Source organism: Malaclemys terrapin, chromosome 12 (genome assembly GCF_027887155.1).
Source record: "Malaclemys terrapin pileata isolate rMalTer1 chromosome 12, rMalTer1.hap1, whole genome shotgun sequence".
Taxonomy (NCBI): domain Eukaryota; kingdom Metazoa; phylum Chordata; order Testudines; family Emydidae; genus Malaclemys; species Malaclemys terrapin.
In genome coordinates, this window is record NC_071516.1 from 36,914,312 (window position 1) to 36,930,179 (window position 15,868).

General features: G+C 46.4%; 1 pseudogene; it reads right to left on the reverse strand.

The window, feature by feature from the left end:
* Positions 1-308: 308 nt before the first annotated feature.
* Positions 309-8,350, reverse strand: LOC128845955 (olfactory receptor 1020-like; annotated as a pseudogene).
* Positions 8,351-15,868: the final 7,518 nt, after the last annotated feature.

Consider the following 15,868-nt stretch of genomic DNA (forward strand, 5'->3'; position numbering starts at 1 on the left):
TGCCTTTGTAACGGTTGAAACCTTGGTTCAAGTGACTGTAAAGCTTTGTCTGAGGCCTGGTCTACACTGGGGGAGGGGGGTGTCGATATAAGATATGCAACTTCAGCTACGGGAATACTGTAGCTGAAGTCGACATATCTTATTCCAACTTTCCTCCCGTCCTCATGGCGCGGGATCGACGGCCATAGCTCCCCCGTCGACTCCACTACTGCCGCTCGCTCCGGTGGAGTTCTGGAGTCGACGGGGAGTGTGTTCAGGGATTGATATATCGCGTCTTAACGAGATGTGATATATCAATCCCCGATAAATCAATAAGTCTGGACATACCCTGAGACTCGATTGAAGCATTGTACTCTATAAGCTTCTTTTGGATCAGAAGAAGGCTCATCTGCAGACTTGTACTCAAATTGTTTTTTTCGTTTGTGCAAGCTTTTAGCCTGGAATACTGGAGGCACATCTAGATCTTTGGCAAGTTCATTGGCACCAATTAACACTTCTTGAAAACCCTTCTCTCTGTATGTTTTTAACCTTTTACAAAGCTTTTTGAATGAAGAAATTCCTGCAGAAATATCCATTGGATCACTCTGTTGCTCTTTGCTCACAAAATTCACTTGAAAAAGTAAATCATGCCAGAAAACTAGTGAAACCAAAAACCAAAAACTTCTTCATTTCAATAGCCAGCGATTCAGCTTCACTTTTTGCTTGAGCATCATCAGTTGTTTCTGCTACCTCTACTAGTGCATCATAAAACTCCCTTGTTTGGTACCAGAGAGCTTTGACGCTTTGTATTCTACATTCCCATCGTGTTTCTCAAAGAGGCTATACAGAAAGGCCAGTAACAGGGGCTGCAGGCAGGGGGTGCGGCAGGGGCTGGAGACAGGGGTTGGGTGTGGGCAGGGCAGGAGATGTGGGGCTGGCTAGTGATCGGGGCTGGCTGAGGGCAGGGCAGGGGGTGCGGGTCTGGCTGGAGACCGGGGCTGGCTGCGGGCAGGGCAGGGGGTATGGGGCTGGTTGGAGACAGGGGCTGATGCAGGTAGGGCAGGGGGTGCAGACAGGGTGTGCGGCAAGGGCTGGCTGGAGACAGGGGCTGATGCAGGCAGGGCAGAGGGTGCGGGGCTGGCTGGAGACAGGGGTTGGGTGTGGGCAGGGCAGGGGCTGGTTGGAGACAGGGGCTGGCTGTGGGCAGGGCAGGGGGTGCGGCAAGGGCTGGCTGGAGACAAGTGCTGGCTGCAGGCAGGGTGGCGGGTGCAGGGCAGGGGCTGCAGGCAGGGGGTGCGGCAGGGCTGGAGACAGAGGTTGGGTGTGGGCAGGGCAGGGGGTGCAGGTCTGGCTGGAGACCGGGGCTGGCTGCGGGCAGGGTTCGGGGGTACTCACGGGGAGAGCGGCTCAGAGCAGCCCAAGCAGAAGGACGCAGCCCCGGCCCAGCAAAGCAGCCGCGGACCCACCAGGCAGCAGCGGGGAGCCCCAGGGCCGGAGGTCTGAGAAGCAGCAGCAGCACCAGGGCCAGGAGGTGGCCCACATGGCTCCCACAGGCAGCACAGCACCCCCGGCCATCGGAGGAGGAATTACACACTACCCGGTCAGAGCCCATCAAAGCTGCAGCGACCCCTCCTCGCAGGGAAACCGGTTAGCAAGCGGTTCTAAAACCACTTCAAAATTTAACCATTGGTTCGTATGAACTGGCTCCAGCTCACCACTGGCTGAGGGGGTCAGAGCCAGCCCCAGCCCACCCTGTACGGTAAGTGCCCCCTCCTCCACTGGGGTAGCAGCAGCAGCCCGGAGCTCGGGAGCTATGTAAAGGGCCCGGGGCATACCTGCTTCTACTGCCCCGGCCCTTTAAATAGCCGAGGGAGCCCTGGGGAAGCAGCGGGGCTCCAGAGGCGATTTAAAGGACCGGGCCAGCAGAGGCAGCTGGAGCCCCGGCCCTTTAAATAGCCACCAGAGCCCCCGCTACCCCAAATTTCTGGGGGCTATTTAAAGGGCCCAGGACTCCCCTGCGTCTACCCCCCTGGCCCATTAAATAGCTGCCGGGCCCAGGGGAAGCAGTGGGCTCCAGCGGCTATTTAAAGGGCCAGGGCGGTAGAAGCAAAGGGAGCCCTGGACTTTTCAAATAGCCCCCAGAGTCCCACCGCCGCTACCCCAGGGCTCTGGAAGCCGAGCTCTGGTGGCAATTTAAAGGGCCTGGAGCCCTAGCCCCTGCTGGAGCCCCAGGCCCTTTAAATTGCCCCCTGGGGAAGCTGGACCACCCCATTACAGCATGCCGGTGGCGGCAAGGGTGCAGGGCCCTCTTAGGCACGGGGCCCGATTCAGGGGAATCGGCTGAATCTACCTAAAGCCTGCCCTGACTGGGGATGTGGACCAGACTGCAGGGATTTCTAGCCTGTGTATGGAAGACTGGTGGACTGTTAGTTCCATCAGGGTGAGACACTGCTCGATGCAAATCTAGTTTATAGAACTTAGATTGCAATTTTGTTTTATTTCTTAGGTGATCTACTTTGATCTGTATTCTATTACTTATAACACTGCTCTACAGCCAAAATGCTTCTGAAATAAATGTGCTCAAACTTTATTAATTCTGGGTCACTGAGAACGAAAATGATGCTTAAAATTGTTGATTGGCTCTAGTTTTCAAGATATGCTATTGGGTCAGTATATACGACCTTTGACTTGGGAATGGCGGAGGATAAGTGAGTTACAAAGGGAAGGGATCTCAATTTAAACCAGAAATGACTAAAATACATCTTTGACTGGATCTATGAATAAATCTATGACTGGGTTTGGACAGTACTTCCTTTTAGGCAAAACAATGAATGATGCAATCTGAAGCTGGTATTGCGTCTTACATGATATGAATTGCATCACGTTATTCCTAGAAGTCATGGATGATGCAATTATAACGAAGCTTACATCACTCTGCTGAACAAATTGCCCTATATCAGCTCTAGAAATCATACAGTGTCATGCTCTCTTATCTGTCAGTGTTTGATTTTGCAAAGGGACACATTTCTGTTTAGCCAAAGTGAGCAGAGATGCCTCGTACCTGTGTGAACAGTGCAGATAATTTCTGCTAGGTTTGTGGTGAAGTGACTTTTGCATAACAAAAGCACAGTATAACCACTATGGTTAAGAAAGCCTATCACCTTTATTTTGGCTGCAAAATTGGAGATCAGGACAAGAGGTGGGCCCCACACATATGCTGCAACACTTGTGCAACAAATCTTCGCCAGTGGTTGAACAGGAAAAGGAAATCTATGCCTTTTGCAGTGCCAATGATTTGGAGAGAGCCAACAGATCATACCAGCAATTGTTACTTCTGCATGGTGCCTCCAGTTGGGAAAGGTGTGTCAAAGAAGAAAAAGTGGACTGTGCATTATCCAAACATTCCATCAGCTATACGCCCAGTACCCCACGGAGAAGGACTGCTGGTTCCTGATGCACCAGAATCATTCTCACTTGAGTCAGACGAGGAAGAGGATGAAACTTCTGGTCCTGAACCATCAATGTCACAGGACCCACATTTTCTCCCATCCTCCTCCTCTGAACCACACCTCATAACACAAGGTGAACTGAATGACCTTGTCAGGGATTTGGAACTACCCAAGAGTAAGGCAGAGCTGTTGGGCTCCAGACTACAGCAGTGGAATCTCCTGGCAGGTGATGTTAGGGTTTCCATGTTCCGTGACCGTCAAAAGGATCTTGTCCCATTCTTCTTCGTGGAAGGTGATCTTGTAGCCCGTAACAACATTGATGGTGTGATGGCAGCCCTCAACATCATTCACGATCTAGATGAGTGGAGACTGTTCATTGATTCATCAAAGACGAATCTTAAAGCTGTTTTACTGGATAATGGCAATGTTTTGCCATCAATTCCAGTTGGTCATGCAGTCCATATGAAGGAAACCTATGACAACATGAAACAACTTTTGAGGTGCATAAACTATGGCCAACATCAGTGGCAGCTTTGTGGCGATTTGAAGGTTGTTGCTCTCTTGCTTGATCTGCAGACTGGATACACAAAGTACTGCTGTTTTCTCTGTGAATGGGATAGTCGTGCAAGAGATTCCCACTACATCAAGAAAGATTGGCCACTCCGACAGTCATTGGAGCTTGGGAGGAAAAGCGTTCAGCATCCACCACTTCTTGAATCAAGGAAGATTTTGTTACCACCCTTACACATCAAGCTGGGTCTGATGAAGAACTTTGTCAAGGCTATTGACAAAACACAAGCAGCTTTCAAGAACCTCCGTGGAAAATTTCCAAGGTTAAGTGAAGCTAAGCTAAAGGAAGGTGTCTTTGTTGGTCCTCAGATTCGTGAACTTCTTCGAGATGATGCATTTGACCATGCACTGCGTGGCAAGGAAAAGACGGCATGGAAAGCCTTCCAGTTAGTGGCAATAAATTTTCTCAGAAACAACAAGGCAGACAACTACAGGTTGTTGGTGGAAAACCTCCTCAAGGCATACAAAAGCCTTGGTTGCAACATGTCACTAAAGATACATTTTTTGCCCTCTCATCTAGATTTTTTTCCACCAAACTGCGGAGCAGTGAGCGATGAGCATGGTGATCGATTTCACCAAGACATTGCAACAATGGAGAAACGCTATCAGGGCAAATGGAGCCCATCAATGCTTGTAGACTATTGCTGGACAGTGACAAGAGATGCTCCATTTAATGAATACAAGAGACAAGCCAAGAAGCGGCAAGAAGACACTGAATAGGACTAAACTATGTACATAATAGTTTTTTGCCTTTTGTTTCATAATACATTTATTTATATAACCCTTTTGTTGATTTTTAAAGTGTTACATAAACAGGACAGGGAAATATTATCATGTAATGCAACCATAAACACATGAAAAGCCTTAGGTTTACAATTTATGATTAAAACTCTACTATCTACACAATATACATAGACATAAAATGTAAAAACTTAAATATCTTAGAAACAGTAGCCAATCAGTTGTTTTAATTGTCATATTTGAATTCAGCACATCAAAATACATAATCAATAGCACATTTTATCTCTGAAGCAGATGACTTCTCAAAAATTGTAGACCAGTGTAATCTGTCTTTCTGTAGTTATAAATTTGTTTTATATTTTTTACTTAAAACAGTGTCTTGTTTGAAGTGCAAAGGGAAATCTGCTCAGGAACAGGGGCCGGTGCATTATCCTCTCTACATTGAGGGAGGGGTGGACTGGGTAATAAACTTACACTGGTCAGGGTTTTGACCAGGGCAAGATGGAACAGCTCTGGGGTCCTAGAGTGGGGGTTGAAGCTTCTCTATTTTTGAGTGACAGGCAAAGGCATTCATGTAGCTGCAGCCAGGTGTGCCCCTGCCTGTGTAAATGCTTGTGTGAGTGCCAGACCTGGAGAGATCTGCAGTTTGTCACAACATCACAGTGAGTAAGAGAGGAAGGGAGTCCAGACTGGTGAGACAGAAGGCCAGCGGTTCCCTAGTTCCAGGTTGCACCCCAGGATAGTCTGCCACACTCGGTTCAGTGGTGAAGGCACTCAGCCAGGTTTATCAACGAAGCATGGCCCTAGCACCCTCTGTGCGCTGCAGGTACACAAGCACATGTATGTTTGTTACAATGCACTCAGTTCAGTGAGAAGTGGGATTTTCCACTCTACCCTCGGCTGGACCAAGACACCCCTTCTGCAACCCCTTTTGCTGCACTGATTCAAACAAGTTACATATTGCCCCTCTGATGTGGTGAGTTACCACCCTTTACCTTGTACTTCTTGGTTCCATCAAAACATCTCTATCCATCACACTGTCATACTGACCATATCTTTAGGAGGGGTCAGTGTGTCCCTTTAACTTCAGGCAAACACATTCCCTACCATCCTTGGTATTGGGGTGTTCTGGTAGGGAATGTGTTTGCCTGACTGCCCTGTACCTAGCACTTCTTAGCAATGTGTCTGTTTTTGCATCTGTAGTCAGCTCCTGCTCCCAGCCAGGCCTATCTCATAGAGTTAGAGCTGGAGATCGGTCCCCACTCCCTGCCAGCCCCCAAATGAGCTGGGCTTTCCCCTGCTAGCCCCTACCTCCAGTAATGGGGCATAGGAACATAAGAACGGCCATACTGGGTCAGACCAATGGTCCATCTACCCCAGTATCCTGTCTTCCAACAGTGGCCAATGCCAGGTGCTTCAGAGGGAATGAACAGAATAGGCAATCATTGAGTGAACCATCCCTTGTCGTCCAGTCTTCAGGCAGTCAGAGGTTTAGGGACACCCAGAGCATGGGGTTGCATCCCTGACCATCCTGGCTAATAGCCATTGATGGTCCCCATCCTCTGTTACCCTTCTAAGGGTTTCACTGTACAGGGGTAGTCTCAGGAATTCCCTGAGGACACGACACCTTTGTCCAATAAGTGACTGACACAAGCAGTTCAAACACACAAAGCCTTTTATTAACACAAAAATCCCTATTGCAGTTAGCTAGAAGCTAGAAGCTAGAAACTCGAACCGCAGTGACATCAATCAGAGGTGATGCTGAATGGGCAGCTTCCCACTTCCGATGGCCAGTCATCTTCAGGTCATCGGGGGAGAATGATTTGTGACCCTGCCTCTTGCTAGCAGTTTTAGATCAGTGTCTCCTCTCCCTCTCCCTCTCTCTCCTGCTTTGGTTGCCTGGCTCTTGTTTATCTTTACAGTTAAGACTTTGGACACGAGCCAACATTTTGGCCTTCACACCATCCCTGGCAATGAGATCCACAGGTTTACTGTGTATTGTGTGAAGAAGTACATTTTCTTTGTTTGTTTTAAACCTCCTGCCTATTAATTTCATCATGTGACCCCTAGTTCTTGTGTTATGTGAAGGGGTAAGTAACACTTCCTTTTTCACTTTCTCTATGCCAGTCATGATTTTATAGATCTCTATCATACACCCTCTTAATCACCTCTGTTCCAAGCTGAACAGACCCAGTCTTTTTAATCTCTCCTCGTATGGAAGCTGTTCCAGGCCCCCCATTGTTTTTTGTTGTCCTTTTCTGTACCTTTTCCAATTTTAATATATCTTTTTTAATTGAAATGGCCAGAACTGCACACAGGATTCAAGGTGTGGACATGCCATGGATTTAAATAGTCACAATGGAGTGGGGCAGTGGGTTTGTATCACAGTATCACAGTATCTAAGTGACTTGCATAACCAAATTCTATTGAGATCTGTGCTAGGTTATTCACAGTGGCCTAAAGTAATTAGGCACTAATCTGCCAATGGGAGTTCGGTGCCAAACTTCCATAGGCCATTCTGAAAATGACAGGATAAATCATGCCTAAGTTCTGCAGCATGACTTTCCTGAAGGCCCCCTTCACCTCTTTGTTCCTCAGACTGTAGATGATGGGGTTGAACATTGGGGTGATTACCGTGTACATGAGAGACAGAGCTTTATGGAAGGCTGGGGACCACTCAGCCAATGGCGACACATACATTATATGGTATTCACCCACAAAAGCTTATGCTCCAATACATCTGTTAGTCTATAAGGTGCCACAGGACTCTTTGTTGCTTTTTGCAGATCCAGACTAACACGGCTACCCCTCTGATACTTGATATACATGATAGTGATGGTCCCGTATTACAGACTCACCACCAACAGGTGAGAGGAGCAAGTGGAAAAGTCCTTTTGCTTCCTGGCACAGGAGGCAATTTGCAGGATGGCCGGCCGAGAGGATAAAAATGTAAGACACAACAATGAAGAGGAATGGGACCAGGGATACCAGGGAGCAGGAGACCAGAATAATCATTTCTGCCATGGGGTTTTCTGAACAGGACAATTTGAGCAGCTCCTCCATATCACAGAAGAAATTATTAATTTCATTAGGGCCACAGAAGCTTAGCTGGGGAACCATCCCCACTGCTAATGCACTGACTGAGAAACCAGTTATCCAGGAGGCAGATACCAGCTGAAGGCAGACCCTGAGGCTCATCATAACATTATAGCTAAGTGGGTTGCATATGGCTAGATAACGGTCAGAAGCCATGACTGCAAGTAGGAAACACTCAATGCAAGCCAAAGCACTGAAGAAGAACAACTGCGTGATGCAGTCCCTGAAGGACATTGTCCTGTCCTCGGCCACGAATCCAGCCAGCAACTTGGGGGCAATGACTGAGGTGTAGCAGGTGTCCAGGAAGGACAAGTTCCCAAGGAAGAAGTACATGGGGGTGGGAAGATGCTGATCAGCCACAACTAGCACAACAATGAAAATGTTCCCAGCCAGGGTCACAATGTAGATCACTAGAAACAGCACAAATGTAGAATCTGAACTTCATCAAGGTTCCTGAATCCCAGCAGAATGAACTTGGTGATGGATGTTTGATTTTTCCATTGCATGTGTCCCATGTGTTCTCTGGACAGAAAGAAAGAAAGAAAGAAAGAAAGAACTTCTCTCCCCAGATCTCCACGTATGTCCTTGTTCTACCATCCCTTTTAACTTTATTCAGTATTTATTTAAGAAGTGATTTTGAAAAGATTGAGGGTTTCTCTACACTGCACTTTTGTCGTTAAAACTTTTGTTGCACAGGGGTGTGAACAAAACATCCTCTTGAACAACAAAAGTGTTAATGATGAAAAGTGCCGGTGCGGACAGCGTTTTCTCGGAAGCTGCTCTCTCGTCAATGAAGCAACCGCCCCTTGTGGGAGGGGGGGCTTATTTGGTCATCAAGAGAGAGCTCTCCCGGTGGCAGAGGTGACTACACTGCTTACCTTACAAGGGCGTGGCTGCAGCAGCACCGCTGCGCCGTTGTAAGGTGTGCAGCATAGACATAGCCTCAGTTAGGCACCTAGTGGGATTTTACAACACCTCAGTACCTAAAATTCATTGATTTCAACAGATATTACGTGACAAGATGCTTTTGAAAATCCCACTAGGCTCTAAATACCTTCAAAAATCTGGCCCATAACCTTTTTAAGAGCATTAGCAAATCCATCTAGGAATGTCTCTGCATCTTTAGGCACCTAAATACCTTTGAAAATCTGGCCCTTAGTGTATAATACTTTTTCACCTGACCTGATGACATATGAGTTGTTACAACACTACAATATATCTGCTAACATGACAACAGAACTTCACAGAAGGGCACTTTTTGTTACCTCTGTAAAGAGAAAAAAATAACAGAGGCATATGTCAGCAAACCCCCGAGCAACTTATCTAAAATATAGCACATATGGATGAGATTCTCACTCCACTCCCATTGTATTGGCATAATGGGGTCTTAGTGGAATTGATACAAAACATTTTTTTTCAATGGACATTTTAAATTTTTAGCCAAAAAAACTTGAAAAGAGAGATTTTGGCCAAAAATTGGAGTTGCAATGCCTCCTGGGATATGTAGTTTGCACCTCATGTCTCCATTCTCAAGAAGCTAGGATTCCCCCATCTGGACTACATCTTCCATTATGAAGCAGGAACAGGGACTCCATATTGCAAAGCTAGCCCTCACTAAGATCATAGAATCATAGAAGATTAGGATTGGAAGAGACCTCAGGAGGTCATCTAGTCCAACCCTGTGCTCAAAGCAGGACCAACACCAACTAAATCATCCCAGCCAAGACTTTGTCTAGCCACACCTTAAAAATCTCTAAGGATGGAGATTCCACCACTTCCCTAGGTAACCCATTTCAGTGCTTCACCAACCTCCTAGTGAAAGTGTTTCCTAATATCCAACCTAGACCTCCCCCACTGCAACTTGAGACCACTTCTCTTTGTTCTGTCATCTGCCACCACTGAGAAAAGCCTAGGTCCATCCTCTGTGAAACCCGCCTTCAGGTAGTTGAAGACTGCTATCAAATCCCCCCTCACTGTTCTCTTCTGCAGACTAAAGAACCCCAGTTCCCTCAGCCTCTCCCCATAATTCATGTGCTCCAGCCCCCTATTAATTTCTGTTGCCCTCCGCTTGACTCTCTCCAATTTGTCCACATCCATCTTGTAATGTGGGGCCCAAAACTGGACACAGTACTCCAGATGAGGCCTCACCAATGCCGAATAGAGGGGAATGAACCCGTCCCTCAATCTGCTGGCAATGCTCCTACTAATACAGCCCAATATGCCGTTGGCCTTCTTGGCAACAAAGTCACATTGCTGACTCATGTCCAGCTTCTCACCCACTGTAATCCCCAGCTCCTTTTCTGTAGAACTGCTGCTTAGCCAGTCGGCCCCAGCCTGTAGCGGTGCCTGGGATTCTTCCATCCTAAGTGCAGGATTCTGCACTTGTCCTTTTTGAACCTCATCAGATTTCTTTTGGCCCAATCCTCCAATTTGTCTAAGTCACTCTGGACCCTATCCCTACCTTCCAGCATATCTACCTCTCCCCCCAGTTTAGTGTCATCTGTGAATTTCCTGAGGGTGCAATTAATCCCATCATCCAGATCATTGATAAAGATGTTGAACAAAACCGGCCCCAGGACTGACTCCTGGGGCACTCTGCTTGATACCGGCTGCCAGCTAGACATCAAGCCATTGATCACTACCCATTGAGCCCAACAATCTAGCCAGCTTTCTATCCACTTTATAGTCCATTCATCCAGTCCATACTTCTTTAACTTGCTGGCAAGAATACTGTGGGAGACCATATCAAAAGCTTTGCTAAAGTCAAGATAAATCACATCCACCACTTTTCACATATACACAGAGATAGTTAACTCATCTGTCATAAATATAAAGGGAAGGGTAACAACCTTTATGTATGCAGTAACATCAGTTCCCTCCTGGCCAGAGGTACAGAATCACTTACCTATAAGGGGTTAATCAGTTCAATTTGCCTAGTTTGCACCTGACCAAAAGGACCAATGGGGGGGAGGAATCTGGGGTGGGAGAGAGAAGGTTTTGTTGGTGCTCTTTGTTTTGTTCCCTCTTGAGACAACGAGAGAGACCAAGCAGGTAATTCAGCTCCTATTAAAATGATACATCTAAAATTCCAGAAATTGTCAGTAATAGCAAGGAAATGCATTAGATTAGCTTTTGTTTTAGCTTGTGAATTTTCCCTATGCTAAGAAGTAATTTTATTCCTGCATTTTAACTGGGAAGCAGAGTCAGAGGGGAATCCTCTGTGTTTTAAGTCTTTTTATTACACTGTAAAATTACCTTCCATCCTGATTTTACAGAGGTGCTTCTTTTACTTTTTTTTATAATAAAGTTCTTCTTTTAAGCATCTCATTGTTTTTTTCATGTCTTAAAAACCCAAGGGTCTGGTCTGTGCTCACCTGGTTAACCTATTTGGTTGGTAGATTCTTCTCAAGCCTCCCCAGGAAAAGGGGTGAAGGGGCTTGGAGGATATTTAGGAGGGGGATAGGGTTCCAAGTGGCCCCTCCCTGAAAGTTTGTTTAAATCACTTGGTGGTGGCAGCAATACCGTCCAAGGACAAGGAAAGGAATTTTTGCCTGGGGGAAGTTTTTAACCTAAGCTGTTGGAATATAAGCTTAGGGGGTCTTTCATGAGGGCCCCCACATCTGTACCCCAAAGTTCAGAGTGAGGAGGGAACCCTGACATCATCATAGAAGGCAATCAGCTTGGTCAGGCATGACTTGCCCTTGATGAATCCATGTTGAGTGTTCCTGATCACCTTCCTCTCCTCCAAATGCTTCAAAATGGATTCCTTGAGTATCTGCTCCATGATTTTGCTTGGGACTGAAGTGAGGCTGACTGCTCTGTAGTTTTCCAGGTTCTCTTTCTTCACTTTTTAAAATATGGACAATATATTTGCTTTTTTCAAATCATCTGGGACGTCCCTGATAGCTACCAATTTTCAATGATAATGACCAATGGCTGTGCACATAAGCACCCTTGGATGCATTAGATCTGGACCCATGGACTTGTGCATGTCCAGCTTTTCTAAATAGTCCTTAATCTGTTCTTTCACCACTGAGGGCTACTCCCTCCTCCCCATACTGTGTTGCCCAGTGCAGCAGTCTGTGAAGACCGAGGCAAAAAAAGTATTGAGTACTTCATCTTTTTCCACATCATGTGTCACTAGGTTGCCTCCCCCATTCAGTAAGGGTCCTACACTTTCCCTGACATTCTTCTTGTTGCTAACATACCTGTAGAAACCCTTCTTGTTACCCTTCAAATCTCTTGCTAGCTCCAACTCCAATTGTGCCTTGGCCTTCCTGATTACACCCCTGTATGCTCTAGCAATATTTTTACACTCCTCCCTAGTCATCTGTCCAAATTTCCACTTCTTTTAAGCTTCCTTTTTTTCAGTTTAAGCTCACCAAAGATCTAACTGTTAAGCCAAGCTGGTTGCCTGCCATATTTGCTATTCTTTCTGGACTTCAGGATGGTTTGTTCCTGCACCCACAATAAAGCTTCTTTAAAATACAGCCAGCTCTCCTGGACTCCTTTCTCCTCATATTAGCTTCCCAGGGGATCCTGCCCATCAGTTCCCTAAGGGAGTCTAAATCCAAGGTCAGTATTTTGATACTCTCCTTTCTTCCTTTTGTGAGGATCCTGAACTCAACCATCTCATGGTCACTGCTGCCTAGGTTGCCACCCACTTCTACTTCCCCTACCAGTTCTTCCCTGTTTGTAAGCAGCAGGTCAAGAGGAGCATGGCCCCTAGTTGGTTGCTCCAGCACTTGTACCAGGAAGTTGTCCCCAAAACTCTCCAAAAACTTCCTCAAGAGATGAGGAGATCATGATGCATTATGTGGGATGGATGAGGAAGCCCAGCCTGTAGAGGAGAATGGGGACACTTGGAACAAACTACAACTCCCAGGAGGCACTGCAACTCCCATTATTTAGGTAAATTCTCCCAGTCCTTAGACCCAGTCCCCAGTTTGCATCCCCATTTAACCATCAGGCTCAACCAGGTTCAACTGTCCTTGCAATATTTCCCATGGGGAGCTGTGACCAGGGGTGAACATAGTGTCCCAAACCAGCCTTTTTGAAACCAAGTATCATTTAATCTCAACAGCAGGAATCAAAGCACAACACAACAATGGGGTTTTGTTCCCAAACAAACAGCCAATATTCAGCTGCCTTACCTGAAGTTGTGGTAGGATTAACTTATCCAGAGATCCCACTTCTGGCTCTGGGGGGAACAGTCTCTATCCCTGAAGCCTTTGAGTTACAGCGGCTTGAATTTTCACTCCCAAAGCAGTTTCCTACCTGTCAACCCTCCTGTCTGCAGTCACCAGCCTGGTGGTGGTAAAAATTAAAAGGCACTGACACCAGGACTGCCCTTATAATGGGTTCAGGTTGCCTTTAATGGTGCGCTGAGGTTTGGGGCTGTGGGTGTTCGCTGAGGAGTCTGGGGTGCAGAGGGAGCTCAGGCAGTGGATGTGGAGGAGGTGAGGGGGAAGACCCCCCCACCTTACCCTCAGAGACACATGATAGACTGAGGGAGCAGCATGGTCAGGGAAGCCAAGCCCGCACCCTGCCCACCCAAACCAGCTGCCTGCCTGGCTCCCTGCTGCCTGTGTCTGCAGCTGCTTATACACAACCAGTAGCACCTCTTGTCCTGGAGGAGAAACAGCCCTCTTAACCCTGCCCAAAATGACATGGCCCTGCCCGGCCACCCTTTTGCCACCCAACCCATTTCCAGACCCCACCTCCAGGCACCCCTCTCCCCATCATTAAGCAGGACTGGAGGAGGTGCAGAGTCTGGGCTGCCCTATCTCATGGGTATGACTTTTCATCTCCAACCCAAACCTGACACTTGTCTTTGGGTACTGTACCAAAGCATCCCGAACCCAACACCTATAGTCGTGTCCCATCAAGTTTGGGTCAGGCGCAGGGCTCTACTCCAGTAGAACTATGGCATTACACAATTTTACAACATCTCGAAGGAGCCAGGTGAGACAATACAAAGGCAGACAATGCTACATAGACATAGCATATCTGGGGCGGGGGGATGGGGACGGCGGGATGGGGAAGTAATAAAAGAGGAGAAGTGTCCACCTCTTTCAACAGCTGCCTGAGTGCTGGACACATCTTTGTTTGTTACTGTTCCAACAGACATCTGATCCTCTAGCTGCCATTGGGTAGCATGCTGCTCCACATATAGTGCCATTGAAATGACTTATGGTGTAAAGTACAATTCAGTGTGAGCAAGAGAATCCAAAGCTGCCCCTTACTCAGGCAAGTAATTTTTTCTCACAAAGAGGCAAGAGGGGCAGGGCTTAGCACACAGCCCCCTCCTTGGCATCTCCCATGGGCTAGCTTGGTCATCTCCTCGCAAGGGCTGGGTTTTATGGATCCCATATCCCTCCTCATTCATTACATAGAGGCCTGGGCACCTCACTCAGGCTTTGTGGATCCCAGTGATTTTCTAGGCACCTAAGAGTTAGAAGTGGTGATGCTTAGTGCCTAAGGGCTGGTCTACACTGAAAACTTACATCAGCAGCGCTACAACTCTCAGGTGTAGCCATGCCCAGCTAACCCTTGGTGCAGACAGCGCTAGGTCGACAGAAGAATTCCTCCAGCGACCTAGCTACTGCCTCAGGGGGGGAGGTAAATTACCTACAAAACCCCTCCCGTCACTGCAGTGAGTGTCTACACTGAAACCCTACAGCTGTGCTGCTGTAGCATTGCAAGTGCAGACATATCCTACATCCCTTTGTGAATTTATTCCTTTGTGCTCTCACTTACTGTGGAACAATCAGCTGGTGGTGGAACACAGCCAGGCTATTTCTAGCATTGAGGCACATGAGGTGAAAAATGATGGGACATTATTTATTTATGTAATATTCATCACACAGAAGGAAAGAAGGTTGTAAAATGTTATTGTCACACACAGCACAAGAAAAAAATATTTGTAAATTAAGAAGCAGTAAGAAATTCACCATTATAAATAACAGGCCAGATTCTAGCCTCCGTGTAAATGTGGAATAACATCATCAGCTTAGGTAAAGTTATTCCACTCTTACCAGGGGTGTAAATGAGATTGTATCATGGATCACAGCTCGGCACAAAATTCCTTTCTTACTTCCATTCCTTTTCTATACTAGGAGAACTGACAAAGAAAACGTGCAGACACATTTGTGTGCCAGGCAGCTGTAATATTATAATTCTGCACAGTGTAAATTTCTGTGTGACACTGGTGTAGGGTGACCAGGTAGCAAGTGTGAAAAATTGGAACAATTTTTTGGTGGGGTAGGGGTATAGTTGTGTATATAAGACAAAGCCCCTAATATCGGAATGGTCCCAATAATATCGGGATGTCTGGTCAATCTAGAGTGATGCCATGTGAGCATTGACAAACCAACATAAATGTATGTATGTGTCTAAGAATCTATCTATCTATCTATCTATCTATCTATCTATCTATCTATCTATCTATCATAACCTATTGTATATGAATCTATCTATCATCAAAAGCTATTGTATATAAATCTATCTAGCTAGCTACGATAACATTATCTACTGTGCATCTACTTATGTGTCTAATAATCATATCTATCTATCTATCTATCTATCTATTGTAACCTATTGTATATGAATCTATCTATCATCAAAAGCTATTGTATATAAATCTATCTATCTAGCTAAGTGATTATTATCTACTGTGCATCTACTTATGTGTCTAATAATCATCTCTATCTATCTATCTATCTATCTATCTATCTATCTATCTATCTATCTATCTATCTATCTATCTATCTATCTAGGAACATTTTACCAAATTCATCATCCCGTAGTCAGGGCTACATTCACAAAAGGACTTGGCTCCTAGCTGCCATATTACACACCAGAAGTCCAGCATCAGGCCCCACTAGGAGTCACCAAATCCCCATTCAGCTGTCGCTGAATCCTGTAGATGCCTTATCTCAGTCAACACCCACGTTTTGGCTGTAAGAGTTCCCTAGATGCCTCTTGGCGTGCACACAGCTGCCTTGCTCTAGGCATACAGATGCCTAAGCCTC